The sequence below is a fragment of the Lactuca serriola genome, chromosome 3, assembly GCF_051521515.1.
Source record: "Lactuca serriola cultivar US96UC23 chromosome 3, Lser_US96UC23_V15, whole genome shotgun sequence".
Classification (NCBI taxonomy): Eukaryota; Viridiplantae; Streptophyta; class Magnoliopsida; order Asterales; family Asteraceae; genus Lactuca; species Lactuca serriola.
The window spans coordinates 29,561,589-29,572,588 of NC_136410.1; the positions used below are offsets into that span (position 1 = coordinate 29,561,589).

Below are 11,000 nucleotides of genomic sequence, written 5' to 3' on the forward strand. Positions count from 1 at the left end.
CAACCTTTATTGGCTAGCGATAATAATTTTCCTGGACACATTTCTGGTACACGATGTTAAACATATTGCATCCTTCGGGCTGACCGATGTCGTGTTTTTGTCCCATGATTTCACTAGAATAAGGAAGCCACAAATGCACTAGAACGTATATAGGCTCAACTAAACATTTGGGTTTTCATGCAATCATCAACACAATTCTAACATGAAATCCTAATTACTTTTTACCAAAATTTTCTAAATGAATTCCTAAGTCACATTTTTGGTATGCAAGAATTATATATATATATATATATATATATATATATATATATATATATATATATATATATATAGGGTTAGGTTATTTGGTTTTCACTATCTGTTGTGTGCATGTATGATTGATTCTGGACCAATCATTTTAGTTATTTTAAGAAAGTAATTAATGCATATTACATGTTGAAGATATAATGGATATTAATTAGATCTTCACCATTTAATATGCATTAATTACTTTCTTAAAATAACTAAAATGATTGGTCCAGAATCAATCATACATGCACACAATAGATAGTGGAAACATTTGAACCTAACTCTCTCTCTCTATATATATATATATATATATATATATATATATATATATATATATTAAAATAGACCTAAATTAAGATATTAGGATTCTAAATTTACTAAGATGTAACCAACCCCCTACCCCACACTTATTTTATGCAATGCCCTCATTGTATATCATGCAAAAAATAAAAATATGAAATATAGAGAGGATTGGAACAAACTCCTCTGGGGTAGCAGTCGCTAGGTTGATATCTTTACTCTTCAGCTCCATCTTCAATTGACTTTAGGCATGGGAACAACTCATCCATTTCTTGGGTGTCAAAATCTCGTGTGGTAGACATGCAAATAACTCAAAAGTGTAGGACAAAGCTCCTAGAAATCTCCAGTAATGACTCTTCATGAAAAATGGACAAGTACTGCAATGAAAGTGCCCAAAACAGCTCTGGAAGTCGAAAAATGTTGATCTACTTGGTGAGTATAATCATGCACTCGGCGAGTTTGTTGCCAGCTTGCAAGTGTATCGCTTAATTACCCATGTACTCGCCGAGTAGAAATTGTGCACTCCGCGAGTAGGCGCTATGTTTAGAAAAACTTTTCCAGCTCGTTATCTTATCGATTAAGGTTCTGAATTGGGATAATTCAGTGACTCTTTCTCTAATTACTTCAGCAGCAACACTCTCTATCACTCCCAACTCTAACGGACTCAACCTTGATGACAAAACTTCGCACTCTTAACTGAACATTCCTCACTTTCTCACTTGAACCTGGACCCTTAAAACTTCTATATGCATCCTAACCTTCCAATCTTGAAAAATGCAACCAAAAGTGAAAGCAATAAAAAGTCCTACAAGAAACAAAATCATCCAAGTTCAACATTTTTCCAAATCAAACATCACACAAAAATAAATAAAAACACAAAACAAGAACTTCTTCATTCTTTTTCCTCCCTGTTAGTTCCTCCAGCTCCACTTCCTCCTTCATTGCCTCTCCTCATCTTTTCCTCCCAATTCATTATGTAGGGGTAACCAGGTCCGGGTCTCGGGGCGATATTCATTTGTTGGAAAAGATACTCAAATGATTGATTATTATAATTGACAGCTCTCCCAATATCATCCAAGTATCGCCGATACTCAACTTGGTTCCACCCATCGTTCTCTTCCTCCACTGGAATAACCGGTGGGTCTTCTCATACCTGCTCACTTCGTTGCCTCACCCGCCGTCCCGGCGCCTCGGGGATAACCGACTCATCCGCATGTGGGATAGAATAAGATTCTCCAAACTTCTCCACAATCCTTGCCCTCCTATATAGTGTAGTGTTGAAAGGAGGGGAGAAATGACCGTCAATGCCCTTGCTTCTTGCAAATCCAAGATCCCATATGATTTTGCAAGCCTTGTCACAAACATCCCTCCATTGATTTTGGAGGTCACCTTCTCCTTAACAGCCCCTTTTGCAAGATATTTGGCTATGCAGTAAGGGAGGTTGCAAAAAGCATCGGGAGTAATAATGCTCCAAAGATAGAAGATGTCAAGGGTCGGGACCTTGTCATCATCCTTCCGCATATTAATTGTGCTACCGATGAAACGATGAATGAGCCGGTGGATCGGTGAACAGATGTGTCCCTCCTGCGCGCAAGATGGGATGTACACCCGGTTGGCAATAGTACTCCACCAGGTGGAAGCAACCACTGCTTCAGGTAGATCTTTGTGGCAATCTTCCAAGAAAGCTTCAAAGTCTTCATTTAACATTGTACTTTGGTCGTAGATTCCAATCCTCCATGAAAACTCAGCCATGCTGCATTGTCGCAGCTCCCCACCAAGAGAAAAAGAAATTATATTGGGATTATAGTAGTCACTACCACCCCGGAATGAGATGGTAGCGAAGAATTCCCAGCATAATTCAGCGAAGACCGGTTCTTGAATTTTGAACAATTGTAACCAACAATCACATATGATGGTAGAATCCCCCATATTGATTCCTTCACCAAATATGGTGTCAGTTCCTCCTCCAGCCCAACCTTTCCCAGCCAATCCCAGTCCACTGCATTAGGTATGTGGATCTCTTTCTGCTTCAAAGCTTCTAATTTGTTTTTGGCGCGGGCTTGAGAAGATTTAGAGGCGATTTGGTGAAAAGAGAGCCACAGGATGTCTCCTTGGCTTCCCCTCTTGAAGTTTGACCCCTTCTGGACATGGTACCTTTACTCTTGAAAGTTGAAGATTCAGAAAAATTGGAAGAAATGGCTTGAGAGTCGTTTGCTCGGTGAGTGTGTGGATAAAAATGAATGAAAACCCTTTTTACATATTATAAACCATTTGTGTAAGTTGTCTACTCGCCGAGTAGAAAAGTTCTACTCGCCGAGTAGGTCCGCGTATTCGCGATTTTCTGGAGATTCGAGCAAGTACTCGCCGAGTAGATTGGCCCTACTCGGCGAGTAAAGCTTGCAGTTTGAATAAAAATTGATTTTTTTTCTTAGTTTTTAACCACCACCCCACACTCTAAGCATTGCTTGCCCTCAAGAAATCATTTTGAACATATTTTCAGAAGTAGAATGAAAATGAAACAGATCCTAAGAAATTAAAGGGAAAAAGAAATGCAAACTCTAAACTCGGGTTGCCTCCCGGAAGCGCTTCTTTTTAAGGAGTCATTAGTTGGACTCCTCCCATTCTACGTTGCTGCAATTCTTTCCAGCAACAACCCTTCTTCCATGTCTTCATTTCTTGGGACTCCTTCTTCATACCTTTTAACCCTATGTCCATTGACCTTGAAAGGGGTACCATCCTTTGATAATAACTCTATAGCACCATGTGGAAACACCTTCTTCACTAGAAAAGGACCATCCCATCTTGACTTGAGTTTACCCGAGAAGAGTTTTATCCTTGAATTAAAGAGCAGCACCTTTTGCCCTTCATGAAACTCTTTATTTCCCTTGATCCTCTTGTCATGCCAACTCTTGGTTTTCTATTTATAAATTAGAGAAATAGTGTAAGAATCATTTCTAAGTCCCTCAAGAGCATTCATTTTCATTAACCGGTTGTTCTTGAGCTCCGCCATGTTGAAGTTGCACATTTTTAAAGCCCAAAAAGCTTTATGCTCGATCTCCACCGGTAAATGACATTGCTTTCCATAAACTAGCATATATGGTGTAGTACCAATAGGTGTTTTGAAAGCTGTTCGGAAGGCCCAAAGTGCATCATCTAGCTTATCCGACCAGTCTTTTCGATTGCACCCCACCGATCTCTCCAAGATTCTCTTTAAGTCTCTATTTGTTACTTCGGTTTGTCCACTAGTTTGTGGATGGTAGGATGTAGAGAATTTATGGGTTAACCCATATTTCCTTAGCACCTTCTCTAGTTGATCATTGGCAAAATGAGTGCCTCGGTCACTTATAAGGGCTTTCGGGACTCCAAATCTTGAAAATAGTTTCTTCAAAAAGCGCACCACCACCCGACCATCACTAGTTGGCAAAGCTTGTGCCTCCGCCCACTTGGATACATAATCCACCGCCACCAAGATGTATTTGTTGCCTTTGGACATGGGAAATGGTCCCATGAAATCGATCCCCCACACATCAAATACTTCGCACACTTGAATACTATGTTGTGGCATTTCATTTCGTGATGAAATGTTTCTTGCTTTTTGACATGCATCACATTCTTTGACAAATTGGGCCGCATCTTTAAAAATCGTGGGCCAGTAAAACCCAATGTCAAAGATCTTCTTAGCAGTGTAATGTGCTCCATGATGTCCACTTGTGGGCCCGCTATGACAATGCTCCAAAATCTGTCGGCTTTCCTTCCCGAACACACATCTTCGTATGATTCCATCCGCACAACTTCGGAATAGGTATGGCTCGTCCCAAAAGTAATACTTTTTTTCAGAAAATAATTTCTTCTTTTGTTGGCTGGTAAGATCTTTTGGGATGTATTTGCTAGCTAAATAATTAGCTATGTCTGCGAAACATGGCTCTTCTCCCACGGTCACCATAATGTACTCATCCGGGAAGTCGTCTCCAACTCTATCTTCTTGCAATTTCGGGTTTTCAAGCCTTGACAAGTGGTCGGCTGCTACATTCTCCATTCCCTTTTTTTCGTGTGTCTCTATGTCAAACTCTTGAAGAAGTAGAACCCATCGTATCAATCTTGGCTTGGCATCCTACTTGGCAAACAAATACTTGATAGCGGAATGGTCAATAAAAACAGTTCTTTTAGATAAAACTAAATAACGGCGGAATTTATCAAAAGCGTACACCACAACTAGTAATTCTTTTTCAGTGGTGGTGTAATTCTCTTGGACTGGATTTAAAGTTTTACTAGCATAATAGATGGGTCGAAAGTGCTTATCAACCCTTTGACCAAGGACAGCTCCTAATGCAAAGTCACTAGCATCACACATTATTTCAAATGATAAATCCCAATTTGGAGCAATAATGATCGGGGCATTAGTTAATTTTTCCGTTAAAATTTCAAATGCCTCTAAACACTCTTTTGTAAAATTAAATGGTGCATCCTTTAAAAGTAATCGTGTTAGAGGTCTAGTTATTTTAGGAAAATCTTTTATAAACCGCCGGTAAAAACCCACGTGTCCTAGAAAACTTCTAATGCCCTTCACATTATTTGGTGGGGGTAATTTGGCAATGGTGTCAATCTTTTCCCGATCCACTTCAATTCCCAATTTGGAAACCTTGTGGCCTAAAACTATACCCTCCTTGACCATAAAGTGACATTTCTCCCAATTAAGGACCATGTCGGTTTTTTCGCATCTAGCAAGCATTAAGTCAAGGTTTGTGAGACAATCATGGAAGGAAGATCCAAAAACAGAAAAATCGTCCATAAAAACTTCCATTAATTTTTCCACCATATTGTGGAATATGGCTGTCATGCACCTTTGAAATGTCGCGGGTGCATTGCATAGCCCAAAGGGCATGCATCGATAAGCAAAAGTCCCACTTGGGCACATAAATGTGGTCTTTTTTTGGTCCATTGGGTCTATGGGTATTTGGAAATAACCCGAAAATCCATCTAGAAAGCAATAATAACTATGGACCGATATTCTTTCTAACATTTGATCAATAAAAGGTAAGGGGAAATGGTCTTTACGATTGGCATCGTTTAGCTTTCGATAATCGATGCACACTCTCCAACCGGTTACTGTTCGTGTCGGAATAAGCTCGTTCTTCTCGTTGGTTATGACCGTCATCCCTCCTTTCTTGGGCACCACTTGGACCGGACTCACCCACGGACTGTCGGAAATGGAATATATAATCCCCACAATCAAAAGCTTGACCACTTCCTTCTTGACCACTTCTTGCATATTTGGGTTCAATCTTCTTTGGTGTTGCACAACCGGCTTTGCTCATTCTTCCAGATTAATCTTGTGAGAACAATAAGAGGGGCTCATTCCGTTGATGTCGGTAATGCTCCATTCTATGGCCCAGTTTCGCTTCTTCAAAACTTGAACTAGTTCTTCTTTTTCAGATTCGGAAAGGTCAGAGGCTATGATAACTGTCTTTTGTCGGCCATCTTCAAGGAAAGCATACTCCAAATGTTCTGGTAACGTTTTGAGCTCAGTTTTTGGGTTCTGTTGGTTGTACTCGCCAAGTGCAGGTAAGGGACTCGGCGAGTTGGCAGCTGAATTCACGAATTCCATTTTTTCTTCGCTTAGACTCGACGAGTAGATCGGCCCTACTCGGCGAGTTGATCTGTCAAATTGTTTCATTAATTCTTCAAACTCAGCTTCTTCCAGCAGCCTCTCGATCTCCATTAAGTCTTTTTCAGCATCAAATTCTTTATCAAAAACGGTGGACTTGTTGGGATCTTCACTTTCGCACTCCTCCATTAATTCATCAAGCATGTCAATTGAGAACACCATGTCATCACTATTCCTTGCATACTTCATTGCTTGATCAACCCCAAAAGTGACTGAGTCGTCTGTTACCCGTAAAGTAAGCTTCGAGTCCCTCATGTCTACTATAGCACTTGCAGTGTTGAGGAAAGGTCTTCCAAGGATGATCGGGACTTGAGGATCCGCCTCCATGTCTAGAATTATGAAATCTTTGGGAAATACAAACTTGTCCACCTTGACCAATAAGTCTTCACATAAGCCTCTTGGAAAAGTGACTGTCTTGTTTGCCAAGTGAATCGCCATACAAATTGGCCTTGGTTCCGGGAGATCCAGCTTCTTGAAGAATGAATATGGCATGAGGTTCACACTTGCTCCCGAATCGGCCAAAGCATGAATAGTAGCCAAGTTACCAAATTGGCATGGCAAAGTCAAGCTCCCCGGGTCACCCTTCTTCTTTGGTAGTTTATTTAGCATGGCAGCTGAGAAGTTCTCATTAAGAACTACCTTTTTCACTTCCTCCATCTTTCTTCTATTCGTGAGAAGTTCCTTAAGGAATTTTGCATATTTTAGCATTTGTGCGACAACTTCGATGAAGGGTATGTTAATTTGAAGAGCTTTGATATGATCAAGAAACTTATGGTACTCCTCTTCCTGCTTTTCACTCCTAGCTCTGGTTGGATATGGCAATGGAGGCAGAAATGGCTTTTCAAGAATCTGCTCTTTCGGGTTTTGAAGTGGACTCGTCGAGTCCATATTCTGGACTCGGCGAGGAGGCTCTGCAGATTGAAGGTTTGGATTTTGGTCTAGAGTTTTTGCATCCTCCTTCTGCAATTCTTTAGGTGCTTCATTCTGAATAGGGGCCAGAGGAGTGATTATCTTCCCACTTCTTGTTGTGACTATGTTTATATGTGTTCCTCGTGGGTTATTTTCAGTTTTACTAGGAAATTCGCCCGATGATCTTTGGTTGATTTGTTGAGCAAGTTGCCCTAGCTGCGTTTCTATGTTGTGGATAGATGCTTGTTGGTTTCTAAGCATTGTCCTTGTTTCTTGAATTGCAGCATCATGATCACTATGTCTCATTTCTGAAGCAACTACAAATTTGGTAAGCATTTCTTCCAAACTTGGTTTTCTTTCTTGTGCTGGCTCCTCCTTTTGGTAAAAACCTCTTCCTTTCTGCCTTAACTTCTCCTCCTCAGCCTTCTTGTACTCTTCATAAGGGATCCACTCTTTCTTTGGTTTTCGCCAATGTTCATCATATCGGTCCCCACTTGAGTAACAAACTTGCACCTTCTTGTTGCCATTTTCATCCAAGTTGCAGTCTCTAGTAAGATGAGGCCCATTGCAGTTTTCACACCCCACCCGTATAGCATGTATCGTTTGGTCCATTTTGCTCATCCTCCTATCCATATATTTCAACATGGCCATCACTGCTGATAAGTCTTCTGAAGCTGCATAGGCGGACCCCATTGTTATATCATTTCTTGGATTGTGGTATTCTCTAGAATGCTTAGAGAATTCTTCAATTAGCTGCTTTATCACTGGAGGTGCCTTCTTCGTAAGTGGACCTTGCGAGTCCTTGTTGTAACATTTACTCCATCATAAAAGATGGAGACTTCTTGTTGACTATTGAGGTCGTAATGTGGGCAATTCCCTAACAAGCTCTTGTACCTCTCCCAAGCTTTATATAGTGACTCTCTAGCTTGTTGTTCAAAGTTGGCTATGACTTTCTTGAGCTTGGATATCTTGGATGGAGGGCAGAATTGATCAATGAACTCTTCTTTCAGTTGGGCCCATGTAGTGATGGATCCGGGGGGTAGTGACTTGAGCCAATCCTTTGCAGCATCCTTCAAAGTAACCGGAAGCATACGAAGTAGCTGAGTTTCCCGAGGCACATTGGGAACATTGAAATAATCAGCTACATCATTAACTTCATCCAAGTGATTGTAGGTGTCTTTGTGATCATTGCCAGTGAAAGGGATTTCTTTAAGTAAAGCTAGGATATGACCCTTGAGCTCAAAAATAGCAGTTGCAGGAATTGCGGGCTGCACAAGTCCTGGGCCAGTGTCATCGCGCATCCTTTTCTTCCATTCACCCATGCGGACTTCATCGATATTAGCCATAGTGATAACTAAATCGTCCTCACAATCGGATTCGTGCTTGTATGTAGGTTCTTCTTCTTCTATGGTCTCGTACTCGGTGTCTTCTTTAATTGGGTGTTCTATTGTTAAAGAGGCACTGGATGCTTCTGATTTGCTGCTCTTCTTCTTGCTGAAAACGGACTTGAAGAAGTGGATTCTCCAACGGCTTTTCCTTTGTTCCTACTTAGTGCGGATTTCGGGTCTTCGAGAGGAGGAATCAGGGGTGTATCAGATCCTCGGGTCATGAAACAACTGCAAACAAACAAGAAAAAACACGTAAAAAGAACAAAAATGAAACAGAATTAAAAAGAAAAATAGTTTGGCAAACAGCAGGGTACTCGCCGAGTAGGTGCGAATGCACTCGGCGAGTAGACTGTTTAAAACCAAAAAAATTAAAACTAATTAATAGACTTCTAAAAAGAAACTAATAATTCTAAAACCTAACCTACTTACTGTATTACTGAAAAATAACTTTGTGCATGAAAAACTCACACAAAGGGTTGATAAAATTAGGAATTAGACTTAATTTTGGAACCGTTCCCCGGCAACGGCGCCAAAAACTTGATGTGTGTAAAATGTACTGGTTTTATTCCTACTTTTAGTTGATAAATCAAGCACACAAAGGCAGTGAACCTGTCTTTTAGTGGTATAGTTGGACAAGTAGGGTGTCGAACTCAGGGAACATAAATTAAACTAATAACTAATTTTAACTAAGCAAGTAATAAAAGTAAAATGGTTTTTCTCTAGTTTTACAAGACTAGAAACTTAAACATACCACTTAAACACTTAATTAACTAAACAACTAAGACAAGTAACAAATTCACCAAATTTAATAAAGGGTTTCTGTTTAGGTCCAACCAATTCACTCCTATGGTTATTTATATGGTAGATCAATTGTTATTGGTTACCAACTATAGTGGTTAGGTTCATGTTCGTTAATACTAACCCTTAGACAATTAATCAATTCAAGCAGTGGCCAATTGTTTAAACTAATTAATTCCCTAGTTCAATTATTTGGATTAAATAAGATTTGTAATTGGTTAATCAAGTTGGTGTTTCAATTAACCTCTTGTTTGTTGGTTTCTCAAACAAGCTCACACATTAATTTACCCATTCTCTTATTAATCCTAGTTTCATATTCATTATTCTTAGGCATATGATAAAGTATTCACATAGACATATGAGGTTAACAACTAAGAGATGTTCATGCAGCTTAATTGTCTTCCAATTAACAGAAAATAGTTGTGGTTAATGCATAAGTTCTTTAACAAACTTAATTTAATAAAATCACCAATGAACAATCAATCAAAAAGTAATAATTAAACCATAGGAGTAACTTGGTCTTCCCAAACAGAAACAAACGAATTTAGTTCATAATCACAGTAAAAACAAACTCAAAAACAAGTTCAACTAGGCTATACATGCTTAAATTCTATGATTAATTGGAATGTATAACCTAAATTGCCTTGATTCTTCAAAGGATCGAGGGTTAGGGTTTCTCAGATCTCCAAAGGGTTCTTCAATCGCAGGTGCAGCTCCCAAAACGCCAGAAGTCTCTCCAATTCGGATAAAGGTTCGATATTTATAGTTATCACATAACAAAGGCTACTCGGCGAGTAGACTCGTGGACTCGCCGAGTACAGGTACAATCTGTATGTTTTCAGGAGTCTTGACTTATCTTCGGGAATATTCTTGGGTACTCGCCGAGTAGCCTCGCGGACTCGCCGAGTTAGTGTGCTTTTGTTCCTCATTCTTCATTCTTTGGTCTCTAATTGCTTCTCCTTGTTCCCTTTTACTTCCAAGCATGTCTTTTGGACTGAAAACAAAATTTAAACATTATTAAGTACCTTTTGTCCACATTATGCACATAATTAGCTAAAAATGAATAAAAATGTATGCTAACATATGACTAAATAAGCCCATATCACCTACTGTTAGGTCGTTTTTCCCGAACTCAATTACATAAGTATTACCAGTAATATTGACAGTTCTCCAATCTGTTGGAAAAATGTGTACTCTTGTGTTTCTCTACTCCTCCACTGTACTCCTAGTTCAAAACATACACTCATTCAACTGTTGGACTATGGCGATTTAGCCAATGGCTCACTCTCACCATGCTTACAATTGATTCTAACCACCATGTACATCTTTCCTTTAAACTTATAGTTGAAGGATGCCTCCTCGCAGATCAACAAGGCGTAATCCTCTGAATACTCAAACTCCGATACCACCACCTCCTCCGCAAATCGATGCAGAAGCTTTGAATGCTGCAGTCGCTGTGGCTGTGGCGATTGCCATGGCTCAGTATCACTCCAATGATGCCAGCAGAGGTGGAACCCCTGTTAACTCTACTCAAGGTGAACTCCTTGTGCGCTCGAGAGAGCGCTCCTACAAGGACTTCACTAACTGCAAGCCAAAGTCCTTCAAAGGGACTGGTGGAGTCATTTCCCTCTCGCAATGGTTCGAGAAGACGG

General features: G+C 39.9%; 1 non-coding gene across 1 annotated transcript; it reads left to right on the forward strand.

The window, feature by feature from the left end:
• Positions 1-8,017: 8,017 nt before the first annotated feature.
• Positions 8,018-8,124, forward strand: LOC145096422 (small nucleolar RNA R71). Its single transcript, XR_013703830.1, has one exon. It is a non-coding gene; the product is annotated as a small nucleolar RNA R71 (small nucleolar RNA).
• The last annotated feature ends 2,876 nt before the right edge of the window (positions 8,125-11,000 follow it).